Source organism: Mustela erminea, chromosome 1, assembly GCF_009829155.1.
Source record: "Mustela erminea isolate mMusErm1 chromosome 1, mMusErm1.Pri, whole genome shotgun sequence".
Taxonomy (NCBI): Eukaryota; Metazoa; Chordata; class Mammalia; order Carnivora; family Mustelidae; genus Mustela; species Mustela erminea.
The window spans coordinates 80,228,078-80,242,146 of record NC_045614.1 but is presented as its reverse complement, the minus strand read 5'-3'; the positions used below and the strand labels follow the sequence as shown (position 1 = coordinate 80,242,146).

Sequence of the window (14,069 nt, the reverse complement as noted above, 5' to 3'; positions counted from 1 at the left end):
TGTGGGTCATTTTTTCCTGCTTCTTTCCATGTCTAGTAATTTTTTAGATGTTGGCATTATAAATGATACTTTTTTTGATGTTCAGATTTGTTGTTTAAATAGAATGTCAGTGTTTGTTTTGGTAGGCAGTCAGCTTACTTGCAGATCAGTTTATCCTCTTTTAAAAAAAAAGATTTTATTTATTTATTTAGAGAGAGATGGAGCATGCATGAGCATGAGCAGGGGAGAGGAGCAGAAGGAGGAGGAGAGAGAGAGAGAGAGAGAGAGAGAGAGAGAATGAATCTCAAGCTGACTGTGTGCTGAGCACAGACCCCAACACAGGGCTTGATTGCACGTCCCAGAGATCATGACCTGAGCTGAAATCAAGAGTCGAATGCTTACCCAACTGAGCCACTCAGGTGCCCTCAGATGATCCTTTCTATGCTTGTTTTTAAGCTTTGTTAGGATGGGTCTAGAGTACCATTTATTCTGCTACTAAGGCATGACACTTTTGGAGTTGCTTTGAATGCCCTTGTATTCAGTGATACCTCTCTGCTCTTGCTGGGGGGTGGGGTGGGGTGGTGGTGGATCAAAAATCTCCTTGCCCTAAACGGACTGTGGGAGTTATTCAACTGAGAGCTACCTGGCCGTTGTCCTGATTTTGGCTTTGTGGAGCTTTATCGAAGTATTTACAGACTAGTATTCAGTTGAAGATTTGAGGAGACCCCTCTGCAGATTTCTTGAAAACTTTTTCTGCATATAAATTCCAAATATTTTAGCCTCCCCAGGGGCCTATATTTATATCCTTAACTCCAGTGAGTCTGCCAGGTTCTGTCTGGGTTCTCTTCCCTGTGCCAAAGTCCAGAAAGTGCCTCCAGACAGAAAACCAGGTCAATTGTAGGGGGGGGGGGTTCACCTTGTTTATTTACTTTCTCTCAGAGATTACAGTCTTGTTGTGGTTGATGTCAACCGTTTCATGTATTTTGTCCAGTTTTCCAGTTGTTTACAGTGTGAGGGTATGTCTTATACCACTTATTACTCCATGGGTAGATGTAACAATCTGCACACCTTCTTTTGGTGGATTCCTATTTGTCATATTTCTAAGGCTTGGGTCAGCCACCATCTCCCTTGGGAAACCTTTTGGATTCTTACCAGTTTGACTTAAGTGCTGCACCTTCTTCTGCTTATTTATGTCCCCCACCCCCAACTCTTTCAAGGCTGTGAGCTTTTTAGGGCATGGATTATAAATTATTTTTAGCCACTACCGTGGCACTTAGAACATAGTAAGTGCTTAATAAATGCTCACTGGCTAAATGAGTATATTACATTGATTTGTATTTTTTGACTTTAAGGTTTACTAAGAGTGTTCCTCATTCATCCCCTGTTTCAAAGGCTCCTCTTCCCTGGTCTGTCTTTTATTTATTTTTTAAAAAACATAATTTAAATTTAATTTTTTAAAAGATTTTTTTTATTTGTCAGAGAGAGAGAGAGAGAGCAAGTACAAGCACAAGCAGGGGTAGTGGCAGGCAGAAGGAGAGGGAGAAGCAGGCTCCCTGCTGAGCAGGGATCCCAACCTGGAGCTCCATCTCCCAGTGCCCTGGGATCATGACCTGATCTGAAGGCAGATGCTTAAGTGATTGAACCACCCAGGCGTCCCTTCCCTGGTCTTTCACACTCAAGAACAAGTTGCTATAAACCACCCATGGCTTGCCCAAAATATGGGGGAATCTCCTTCATGTCATTTGTAGCCTATGGCAGAAATGACTAACTCTTCATCAAAATGTGTGATCCTCTGTCATAGATAGGATTGTCCCTGGGATAGGACTGCTGTATTTAACAAGCAGACAAGCAAGCAACTGTGAAAAGCAAGACACCTAGTTAAATTTGAATTTCAGGTTCAATATTTTGGACATATTAAAAATGGTTCTTTTTTTCCTCCAAAAATTCAAATAACTATGCATCCTGTATTTTATCTGGCAGCACTGGGCTGGGAAGTAGCTGCTCAGTTGGGGGCTCTATTCTCACCAGTGGACCATAGTGCGATGTGAGGTGTAATGCCTGGTGTGTGTCACTGCCTGGTTAAGGTGGTTAAAGTGTGTGTTTTCCACTCTCCCCTTCTGCCTGAATGCAGAGGCTTTGGGTGCCTGAGGGGAGGAGCAGGGCACAAGGTGGGGTGAAATGGGTGTCCCTGCATTGCATATGAAGGGGAGCTGCTCACATCCTGCTTTGGACTGCTTTGTGAGTGAGCAAGGAACTTCAGCTGTGGTGAGTCAGTTGGTCTGTGGGGTTGGTTTGCTACAGCAGTTAATATTGTTCTATTTCATGTTCTCTTGAAAGAATGACATGGGAATGTTTTCCCTGAGGTTCTACCCTGCCTGCTTGGTAGCTTCTGTGACATATCTCAAGATGCCTCAAACTCTGCATGTCCAAGCCTGAATTTGTGATTTCCCTAGCAATCAAACTGGTCCTGTGCCCTTTATTTCAGTGAGTGGTATAACCATCTACCCATTCTTGACACCTTTCTTCAGTATCCAATCCACCATCAGCTCATGTACATCTCACCTTTTAAATACATCTTTAACCAGCCCACCTCTTTTATTTTCATTGCTACCGCTCTCCTCTAGTTAATATCTTTTGTATGGACTGCTGCTGCTGCCTACATTCTGTTTATCCCCTGACCCAATATAGCCTCTTGGCCAACCCATTTTTCTACTTTTCTCAGCCAGAGGTGATCTTTTCAAAATCTCCTTTTGTCACTGTCAAGGGATTCCATTGCTCTTACGATAGGGATCAGAATCTTTAATGTGACCTCCAAAGCCCTGCCAGGATCTGGCCTCGTGCTCCCTTCTCTTTTCTAAATTTTAGGTCTACTCCGCTTCTTTGAATGTTCTATATATTCTCCACAAGACTTTGTGCAGCTGTGTCCTTTCCTGGGTATGTTGCCTTCCAACTCTTAGCTGAGCAAATCCTTGTTCTTTCTTCAGATCTCAGAACTAAGTTCAGTCAGTTCCTTTTCAGGGAAGCATATCTTGACTTTCCTAATCTAATTCCTACTCTTTTGAGTTTTCATAACAGGTAGTAGCACTTTTTTTTTTGTAGCCCTTGCAACAATAATAATTTTTATTCATTTGCATGGTTCTTTGATTTAATATATATTTTTTTACCTGTTAGCTCTACAGCAACAGAAAATATTTCTTTTTGTTCTTATGACTAGATCTTAAATAAGTATTTGTTGTCAGGTAGGGATCCAACTTAAATATTTTCTAAATGAGTGTCCAGTTGTCCCTAAAACATTTCTTTCTTCCTTCCTTCCTTCCTTCCTTTCTTTCTTTCTTTCTTTCTTTCTTTCTTTCTTTCTTTCTTTCTTTCCTTCTTCCTAAGATTTTTAATGTATTTATTTGAAAGAGAGCAGAGCGAGTGAGAACATGAGTGAGGTTGGTGGGAGAGGGAGAGGGAGAAGCAGGCTCCTCACTGAGCAGGAAGCTCAGTCCGATGTTGATCCCAGGACCTAGGAATCATGACCTGAGCCAAAGGCAGACACTTAACCAGCCGAGCCACCCAGGCACCCCCCCCAAAACATTTCTTAAATAATCCTTTCTTTCCCTACTATATTTTTTAAGATTTATTTATTTATTTATTTATTGGGCAGGGGAAGGGACAGAGGAAGAGGGAGAGAGTCACAAGAAGGCTGTGCACTGAGTGTGGAGCTGCATGTGGGGCTGGATCCCACAACTCTGAGGTCACAATCTGAGCGTAAACCAAGAATCAGATGCTTAACAGACTGTACCACTGGGTGCCTCTCCCTACTGGTTTTAAATACTATTTTTATCTAAATGTATTCTGATCCATAATGAGTCTCTTTTACAATTTCTTATTCTTTTTAATCTCTCTTTGTCTGTTATTGCACCAATAACACCTTAAAAATCTTTTGATATTTGGTGGATTAAGTCTTATGTATTGTTCTTATTTTTAAAGCATTGCTTGACTAGTCTTGAATATTTACTCATTCAGAGGGTACTTATAATTAGTTTGTCAAATTTCACTAAGGAATCATATTGGAATTTGGTGTGTTTGCATTGAGAATTTATGGGTTAATGTAGGAAGGAAATAATGAGTTGTACAATAATGAGTCTTTCATACCCAAGGGCATGGACTATCTCTCTCTCCCTTTACTCAAATCACATTTTATCATCTGGAGAATATTTTTATAATTTTATTCATATAAGTTTTATATATTTCTTTTTTTTAAAGATTTTATTCATTTGAGAGAGAGAGAGAATGAGAGAGAGTGAGCGCACGTGCACGCACTAGCACGTGCTCAGTCCCAGGACCCGGAGATCATGACCTGAGCTGAAGGCAGACACTTAACCCTCTGAGCCATCCAGGCTCCCCTGTACATTTATTTTCAAGTGTGTTCTTAGGCATTTTATAATTTTTGTTGCTATAGTGAATGGAATTTTTTTTTTCAGTACCAGTAAGTTTTTATTTATTCACTGTATTTTTCTAGGGTAAAGAGAAGGAAAAAAGGTCTGTATGTGTGTTACAAAATGTTAGCAAAATGGGAAAGGAAGTACCTAGCATAGCAAAATCAACCATCAAATAAACATTCCCCTATGAGGGGTCACAGAAGTCCAAGAGGGCTCAGTTCAGAAATGAGGGGAAGGGGTCAGGGAAAGAAGAGAGAGGTCCATACTTGTCTACCTTCCTTTCCAGACCCCTCCACCCCATAAATTCAAGATTTCACCAGAAGCTTTGGTTTCTATTAGTAAACATGCATGGAGCTACATTTGTCCATTTCTTATTAAACAATCTTGTGGCCCCCTTTTTTTTTTTTTTAAAAAGATTTTATTTATTTATTTGACAGAGCGAAATCACAAGTAGATGGAGAGGCAGGCAGAGAGAGAGAGAGAGAGGGAAGCAGGCTCCCTGCTGAGCAGAGCGCCCGATGCGGGACTCGATCCCAGGACCCTGAGATCATGACCTGAGCCGAAGGCAGCGGCTTAACCCACTGAGCCACCCAGGCACCCCTCTTGTGGCCCCTTTGACATGTTTCTTATACCTGTATAAAAGTTCCTGAGTGACTTGGATATACATTTGTCTTCCCTTTCTTGGTCTTCTGAACCTGCTTCATTTCCTTTCCTTCCTTTCTTTCTTTTCTTCTTTCTTTCTTTCTTGGTTTTATTTATTATTTGAGAGAGAGTGAGAGAGAACTAAAGACAGGGTGGAGGTGGGGAGAGCAGCAGAGGGAGAGTGAAAACCAGGCTTTCTTCTGAGCAGGGAGCTTAATGTGGGGCTCAATTCCAGGACCCCAGGATCATGACCTGAGCCAAAGGCAGATGCTTAACCAACTGGGCCACGCAGGTGTCTCCCGACCCTGCTTTCTACATGGAAGGCCCCCATCACTGCTTTTGCTTCTCTTTACTCTAGGATTAGAGATAAAAGTAGGTTTGATCCTTCCAAATGCAACTGTATCAGTATGAATCTCATCAAAGAATGGTCTTGACACAAGAGATTGAGAAACGGGGATGGAGTGTTCTTAGCTTCTTCAAGACTTTTGCACAAATCATTTAAGAGTTGTGGACAATACCTACAAATTAAATATGTATGTGTGGGAGCTTTTTTGGGGGGAGAGAGAAGTGGGAATAGGATGAGAGTCAAGTTTGTAGGACGTTAGATCTGGCCCAATACAGAAAACAGGGGAAGGGGAACAGAGAAGAAAGGATGGTTTAAGACCCTCACACTTCAAGAAGAGGGCTCACTGAGCTATGTTCCAGATTCTTTTGCCTGGTGCAAGAACTTTGGTCAGTGATGTTTTGGCTCTTTTTCTCAATACAAAAAGAAGTTTGTAAACAATAAAACCCCAAAAGAACATGGAGAAGACTAACACATTATATTTACACAGTCAACAAATCAGCTACTTGTGAATTCCTACAAAACCTGGACTAATATGACAACTAGAGGATGGTAGCAATTGGGGGAGACAAGAACCCAGGATCAGACATACCTCATCCAGTGTGTTCTGTTGCATTTGCCCCATTTCAGCACCTGTATAGATGTTGTTTACATGTACAGATTGTTTATTTGGAACCAAGTACTGCACTAAGATCATAGTTCCTTCTAGTTTTACTTCTCTCAGAGTTGTTAATTGCATCCATTTATTTTGCTTAGTTTTCTTTGTACCTATTGTGAATCTATTCCACACCCTCCAGCAGATAATTTACTAATCCCACTCCCTTACCTCTCAAGACCTCCTTCCTGGAGTCCACTTTTCTGCCCAAATCTGGACTCTGTGCTCCTGGGCTTGCTGTCCTCCTGGGACTACTTATCCTCCTAGAAGTCTTTCCTCCTCTCTTCTCTTTTGGGTTCTCTGTTTCCTGGATTCTGTGCATTCCTCTGCTTTGATTATTTTCCTCCATTTCTCTCTGGAAGCTATTCCTGGTGTTCTGAAATTCCACAATGATCTATTGTGGCGTGTGTCTTTTAAATTTTATTGTGGTGGTCTTTTAAATTTTATAAATGGCTGTTTTCTTTCTTTCTTTTTTTTTCTTCTGAGATTTTATTTAAATTCAAGTTAGTTAACATGTGGGGTAGTATTGGTTTCAGAAGTAGAATTTAGTTATTCATCAATTCCAGGTAACACTCGGTACTCAACGATGAGTGCCCTCCTTAATGCCCATCGCCCGTCTAGCCCATCCGCCACCCACACCCCTCCAGCAACCCTCAGTTTATTCTCTATATTTAAGAGCCTCTTATGGTTTGCCTCCCTCTCTGTTTTTATCTTATTTTATTTTTCCTTCCCTTCCTATATGTTTATCTATTTTCTTTCTTAAATTCCACATATGAGTGAAATCATATGGTATTTGTCTTTGACTGACTGACTTCACTTAACATAATACACTCTGGCTCCAACCATATCATTGAAAATGGCAAGATTTCATTCTTTCTGATGGCTGAGTAGTATTCCATTGGGGAATGGATGTGTGCCACATCTTCTTTATCCACCAGTTGAACACTTTGGGCTCTTTGTATAGTTTGGCTGTTGTTCATAATGCTGCTATAACTGTTGTGGTGCATGTGCCCCTTCGAATCTGTATCCTTTGGATAAATACCTAGTAGTGCAATCCCTTGGTCATAGGGTAGCTCTATTTTTAACTTTTTGAGGAACCTCCATACTGTTCTCCAGAGTGGCTGCAGCAGTTTGTATTCCCACCAGCAGTGTGAGAGGATTCCCCTTTTCCCAAATCCTTGTGAACATCTGCTGTTTCTTGAATGTTAGTTTTAGCCAATACATGGCTGTTTCTATCCAGAGAGTCACATGTTCCAATTCTGAAGGTTTTCTTCTTTTATTTTGTATAGTTCTTTTCCCCATTACCCACTTTCCTCCCCTCCAGTCCCATCCTTATATCTGGAACTCCTTGTATTTGGATAGTGAATCTCACAGATTGAACCTCTAATTCTCTTACTCTCTTCTCTGCTTTTTGATTATTTTATGTCCTTTCCTTTTATTTATCATCTGGGGTATCTCTTTTGTTGACTTTTCTGAACTTCCTATTAAATTTCAATTGTCACTATCACAGTTGTAGCTTCCAAGGGCTCTTTCTCTTTCTTGTTCTTGCTTTTTAAAAATAGCAGCCTGTATTTGGTTTGTGGATGTGACAATGTCTCCTATGACTCTGTGTCTATTCATTTTAAGTGTTTTTCTACAAATTGTTTTTTTTAATGTTGTGCATAGCTCAGTTTCTTCCAGTTCCTTTTCCTGTTTATTTGTTTTGCCCTCTGTTTTATGTTCAAGGCTTCCTTTAAATGTCAGGTATTACTGAGACATGGGTCTGTAAGAATGAAGAATGAGGTGCTGAAAACTGGCAGACCTGTGTGTGTGTTGGGTGGGGGTCAGGCTCGCTCATTGCTGGTCTCCATCATATGGTGATTGAGTGGTGAGCTGGCTTTTTCCCTGGGAGATCCTGAGATTTTAGTAACTGGATGTCCTTTCTCTGGGCCTGTGCGATTTCTCCTGAGACGAATCTGTCTGTCCTGTGCTTTGGAGGTTTCTCCATTATTATGGGAGTTCTGGGAGTTTGGCTGGGAAAGAGAACTGGGAAGAACTCTCACCATTCAAGAGACAGAATTTTACTAAATTCACCACTTTAAAAAAATTTTGTTTTGGGGGGGTAGAAATAGAGGGGGAGAGAGAGAGAGAAGAAAGAGAGAGAAAGAGAGAGAGAGAGAGAGAGAGAGAGAGAGAAGCAGACTTCCTGATGAGCAGATCTCATCATCTGGAGATCACAACCTGAGCTGAAGGCAGACTACTTAACCAACTGAGCCACCCAGGTGCCCCTCTATCATCTTTTGAAATGCTTATGTTTGTTTTCTTTTTTGATCTATTAATGTCATTCAGTATGTAAAATTTAACAGTATGTAACATTGACTTCTTGGAATCAGTAGTAATTTTCCATTATTTATATATTCTCTTATGTAAACATTCTGCCTATATATTCATACATGAGATAGGCCTGTGCTTTTTCCCTGTGTACTCTTTTTCTGTGTGTTTTTATTTTTATTTTTTAAAGATTTTATTTTTTTATTTGACAGACAAAGATCACAAGTAGACAGAGAGAAAGAGGAGGAAGCAGGCTCGCTTCAGAGCAGAGAGCCAGATGTGGGGCTCGATCCCAGGACACTGGGATCACAACCTGAGCCGAAGGCAGAGGCCTTAACCCACTGAGCCACCTAGGTGCCCCTCTGTGTGTTTTTAAAGTAGGCTCCACACCCAGCATGGAGCCCAGTGCAGAGCTTGAACTCATGACTTGGAGATTGAGACCTGGGCTGAGATTAAGAGTTGTACTCTTAACTGACTGAGCCACCCAGGTGCCCCTCTTTTTCTGGTTTTGATATCAGCATTATGCTAACTTCATAATACTAATTAAAAATCTTTTCACCCTTATCTGTGATCTGGAATTGTTTATGTAGCTTGGAAATTATGACCTTGAAAGCTTGACAGAACACCTATAAAATCAAATGGACCCGATACAATTAGATTTTTTAATTTATATTTTTTATGGTTAGTGTTCTACTTAGGTTTCTAATTTCTAATTTATTTCTTCTTTTACTGACATTAAAAAATTTTTTTACTGAACTTTATTTTTTATTTATATTTTAGGTAGTTAACATACAGTGCAATATTGGTTTCTGGAGCAGAATTCAGTGATTCATCACTTACATACAACACACAGTGTTCATCATAACAAGTGTCCTCTTTCATACTCATCATCCATCTAGCCTGCTCCCCACCGACCTCCCTCCATCAACCCTCTGATTGTTGTTTATCATTAAGAGTCTCTTATGGTTTGCCTCCCCTTCTTTCCTCTCTTTTTTCTCCCCCTTCTCACACTTTCATCTGTTTTGTTTCCAAAATCCACATAATCCACATTATTTTGTTTCACAAAATCACATGAGTGAAATCACATGGTATTTATCTTTCTCTGACTGATGTATTTCACTTAGCATAATATACACTAGCTCCATCCACATCCTTGCAAATGGCAAGATTTCATTTTTGATGGCTGAGTAATATTCCACTCTCTCTCTCTCTATACACACACACACACACACACACACACACACACACACACACACCCCACATCTTCTTTATCCATTCATTAGTCAATGGACATTTGCACTCTCTCCATAATTTGGCTATTGTTGATAATGCTGCTATATACATTGGGGTGCATGTATCCCTTGAATCTGTATTTTTGTATCCTTTGGGTAAATTGTAGGATAGCTCTATTTTTAACTTTTTGAGGAACCTCCATACTGTTCTCCAGTGACTGTACCAGTTTGCATTCCTACCAAGAATGAAAGAGGGTTCCCCTTTCTCTGCAACCTTGCCAACACCTCTTATTTCTTGTGTTGTTAACTTTAGACATTCTGACAGGTTGAGGTGATATATTACTGTGGTTTTGATTTCTATTCCTTGATGATGAGTGATGTGCATCTTTTCACGTGTACCTAGACATTTTTTAAGATTTCACATTTTTATGTTAGATTCTTTGGTTGAGGAGTGGGTGGGAAGTGACTATCAATTTTTTTGTTTTATGAATTTTAAATTATGTTATAATATGATCTAGATGATGTTTGCATTTTGAAAATTTTCAAGGTTTTTTTGGTGTGGCCTGATACATAGTTTTTGTAAAAATGACATGTGTTTGCTCATAAATTGTTGACTGCAAAGTTCTCTTTTTATATCTTTAGTTCAAGTCTGATGGCAGATATAAATAATATAACCATGTTATATTACCATGTTTTGTCTATATGTAGATTTCTGAGTGAGATATGTAAAAGGCTTTTGTTAAATTGATTACGTTTTCTGTTTCCCCCTTCCCTGTAATGTCTTGGAAATTACACGTTCTCCTTTAGTTCTTCTGTTGGTTACCTTTACATCGACAGTAATTGATTTAATTTACTTTCTTTAGAGATACAGCCCACATGGTCCAGAACTATCTTTAGAACTAGGTACTCTGACTCTATGTACTCTGGATGATTGCAACGGAATAATTTAATTCCACAAACCTTTAGTAAGCACCGGCTATGTGCTAGGACTTGAGCCAGCTACTGTGGCTATGAAAGATGAGTGAGATGGTTCTTCCCTTATGATGTTCATAGTCTAATGGGGAGGCTCACAACTGAATTGTAACATCACATGACAGGTGATAATAGAGACACAGAGTTATGGGAAAGCTTGGGGAATGGTTGTCACAGTGATGCTCCCAATGAGTCATCCCTCCCAGTTTTGTGTGGTCCCCTCCCCTTGAATCTGGGCTGGTTAACCAACCTGAGATTCATTTCTTATCAAGAGAATGCAGCATAAATGACACTGACTTTTATTTCATATTTTTAATTCCCTTGAAAAATTGGGCTGCATTCTGAATTTCTTGGCTTATTAATTGCTCCTCAGCTACATCTATTTTATAGATAATAATTGCTATTTATTTTTATTATTTCCAAAGATCTCTAATTGGTTCTTTCCCCAATAATTCTTTTAATGTTTCTGCCTGGCTTTCCATTAACTTTTTCTCTTTGGGTGTTAGTTCTGTTTGTTGAGTTTAATATCTCCTTTTCCTGCTGTCAGTTTCCTATAAATATTAAAATATTATTGCTTCTGTACTCACCTGGATAGTTGAGATTTCCTGTTGTATATCTTATTGCCTCTAATGGAGAGAGAGTTAAGATGTGATGTTGGTAGGATTCTAGGATTCACTTATCTGATGGTGTTCTAGGTTTCTCCAGCCACCCCAGACAATGTATGGCCTCTTTTACCCAAGCTGCCATCCATCTGCTCCATTCTGCTTGGCATAGGTGGTGTGGGATGAACCATCTGGGGTATTACCTGTTAATGTCACCTGACATGTGGTTGATTGCCTTTCCTTTGTGTACCCTTTTTGGTCATCTCAAAGCTTGGGCCTCTCTTGGGGGCAGTTCCCACCTTCACAGAAGCCCTCTCCCATCCACAGATTGTGCTGTGGTTTCTTCCTTTTTGATCTAAATGTATCTGTTTTCTATCTTTGTTCCTGAGATAATCATCTTTAAGAAAAATGACTCGGAATACAAAATAACCTGGAATTGAGAACTGGCATGACAGATAGGAAATTATGATTGTTCAATTTAGCCCAGAATTCAGACCTGTTAAGATCATTTTGAAATTTGAGTGTAATTGAAATAAAGACCTGGAATTTAGCTTCAAAAGAGCAAACACACCAGCATAGAATGGAGGAAAACCCAGTTTGGTATTAATTTGTGAAAAAAAAAGTCCTAGAGCATTTGGTTCATGACAAACATTAAAGGGTGTGATATAAGTCTGTAAAAGTGATTACTAAAAAAGACAGTGTAGGACATCCTAAGATGGTGAGGTAGAAGACCCCTGCCTCTGTCCCCCCAAAAGATCAACAATTAGACAGCTATCTGTGAACAAATACAGTTCTGGGAGAGATCAAGTGGCCACTTAAGAAATTTCAGCAACAGTGAAGCAAAAAACCTGAGAAAACTATATCTCGATAAAGCTGAAAAAAAAAAAAAGATTGTAATGCAATTTTAGGTTTTACTTTTAAATGTGAAACATCTTTTATAAGTCTTTCATAATATTGATTTATATTTCTTTCACTAAGAATGTTTGTTTATATCTTCTGCCTGTTAGGGTCCGTGGTCAAAGGAACGAGACTGACACAAAGCGAAAATCAAACAAAGCTTTATTTTACGCCAAGCATCGAAAATCAAACTGACTCCTAGGGGCCATCTCTTACGAAGAGACGAAGACGATGACCCCGACAAGGCCACTCCCAAGAAGGCCGCTCTGGATGAGGCTGCTCTGGACGAGGCCGCTCTGCAGATGAGGCCACTCTGGACGAGGCTGCTCCCAGGACAAGGCCGCTCCCAGGACAAGGCCGCTGGCCAACGAGGCAGCTCCCCAGACGAGGCCACTCGAAAAGGTGACGACAACCCTGACAAGGCCACTCTGGACGAGGCCGCTTGCCGATGAGGCTGCTCTGGACGAGGCCACCCCCAACGACGAAAAGGCAACGATGACGAGGACGACAACCCCGATGACGCAGAGACGACGACAACGAGGACGATAGCCCTGATGACTCAGACTCTACTCCCCATGACGCTGCTCCTGACGAGGCCGCTCCAGATGAGGCCACTGCCTACGAGGCCGCTCCCCAGACAGGGCCGCTCCCGGGAATGAGGTTGCTCCGGCAAGGCCACTCCCTGGATGGGGCCGCTCCCCAGAATGATGCCGCTCCAGTGAGGCCACTGGCGGCGAGGCTGCTGGTGGCGAAGCTGTTCGCCGGGGCGTTGCTGCCTATGACTACGATGACCAGGATGACCATGACACTCCCAACGACCATGATGACCACAACGCTCCGACTCTCCTGAAGATCACCCTAAGGGCTATTCCAACGGCTATTCTTACTCCTCCTACTACTCCCCAGCCTCACAGACTAACCTTTATATAGGTGGTTGAGCCTGGCCGCACACAGGTGGCCAATGGGATTTCAACTCACCACAGTAAATATATGCGTGCCCCACTGATTGGATGTCTCCATCGGGCCTGGCCTGCCCCTATATCCGGGGTTTACAACTAAGTTCCTCTGGCTAACCAGGCCCTTACACTGCCCTTATTTTATTGAGAGTGAAATTAAACTTTTTTATGTTGATTTGTGAGAGCTTTATATGTAATTGCCTGTTTGTAGTCATATACATCGTAATTATTTTCCTAGTTGTGATACCAAATTTCATGTAAAATTTTGCCTCTTACATGCTTAATGATTTGAATAGTAATCAAATCTGAATATTTGTGTTACATTTAAAAAATGTCTTCCCCCTTGGGGCGCCCGGGTGGCTCAGGGGGTTAAGGCCTCTGCTTTCGGCTCGGGTCCTGATCCCAGGGTCCTGGGATTGAGCCCTCTATCGGGCTCTCTGCTTAGCGGGGAGCCTGCTTCCTCCTCCTCTCTCTTTGCCTGCCTCTCTGCCTACTTGTGGTCTCTGTCTGTCAAATAAATAAATAAATAAATAAAGTCTTATTAAAAAAAAAAAGAAAAATGAATGTGAGAATTTTTATGGGAAATACAAAGGAAAATACTCTGAAACAGAGTGATATAATGCAAACCTATCACATTTCTCCTCTGCTTAAAATCAGTGGTATTCCCATGCTCTCAGATAAGCCAAAATTTCTTGACTAGGCTTCAAGGCCCTTTGTATCTCTCCCCCTTTCCCCTGAAACTTCATTTATCTCTGCTCCCTATCTTGCCCTCTCCCTTCCACCAGTATAATAAGCATTATAAGGTCAGGATTTTTGTGGTGTTTTGCTTTCTACTATACTACTCCATCGCTCAGCACAATACTTGGTACACTGTAGATGCTGGTAATACTTGTTGCAGGAAAAACTTGCAATTCCTGGGGGGAAAGCCTCTCTATCCTCCAGACTTCCATATGAGTTCTTCTCTCTTTTGGGTACCTTCTCCCCATACTTGGTGTTTAGATAAACCTACACGGCTTGTAGGACTCAACTTGGATATTACCTACTCCGTAAAAAC

At 41.0% G+C, this 14,069-nt stretch overlaps 1 long non-coding RNA gene across 1 annotated transcript in view; it reads left to right on the top strand.

Moving 5' to 3' along the window:
• LOC116582143 overlaps nucleotides 1-13,393 on the top strand; it is a 30,543-nt gene extending 17,150 nt beyond the window's left edge. Inside the window, exon 3 of the long non-coding RNA XR_004282397.1 lies at nucleotides 12,170-13,393. This is a non-coding gene — a long non-coding RNA (uncharacterized LOC116582143). The remainder of the gene's footprint in view (nucleotides 1-12,169) is intronic.
• Nucleotides 13,394-14,069: the final 676 nt, after the last annotated feature.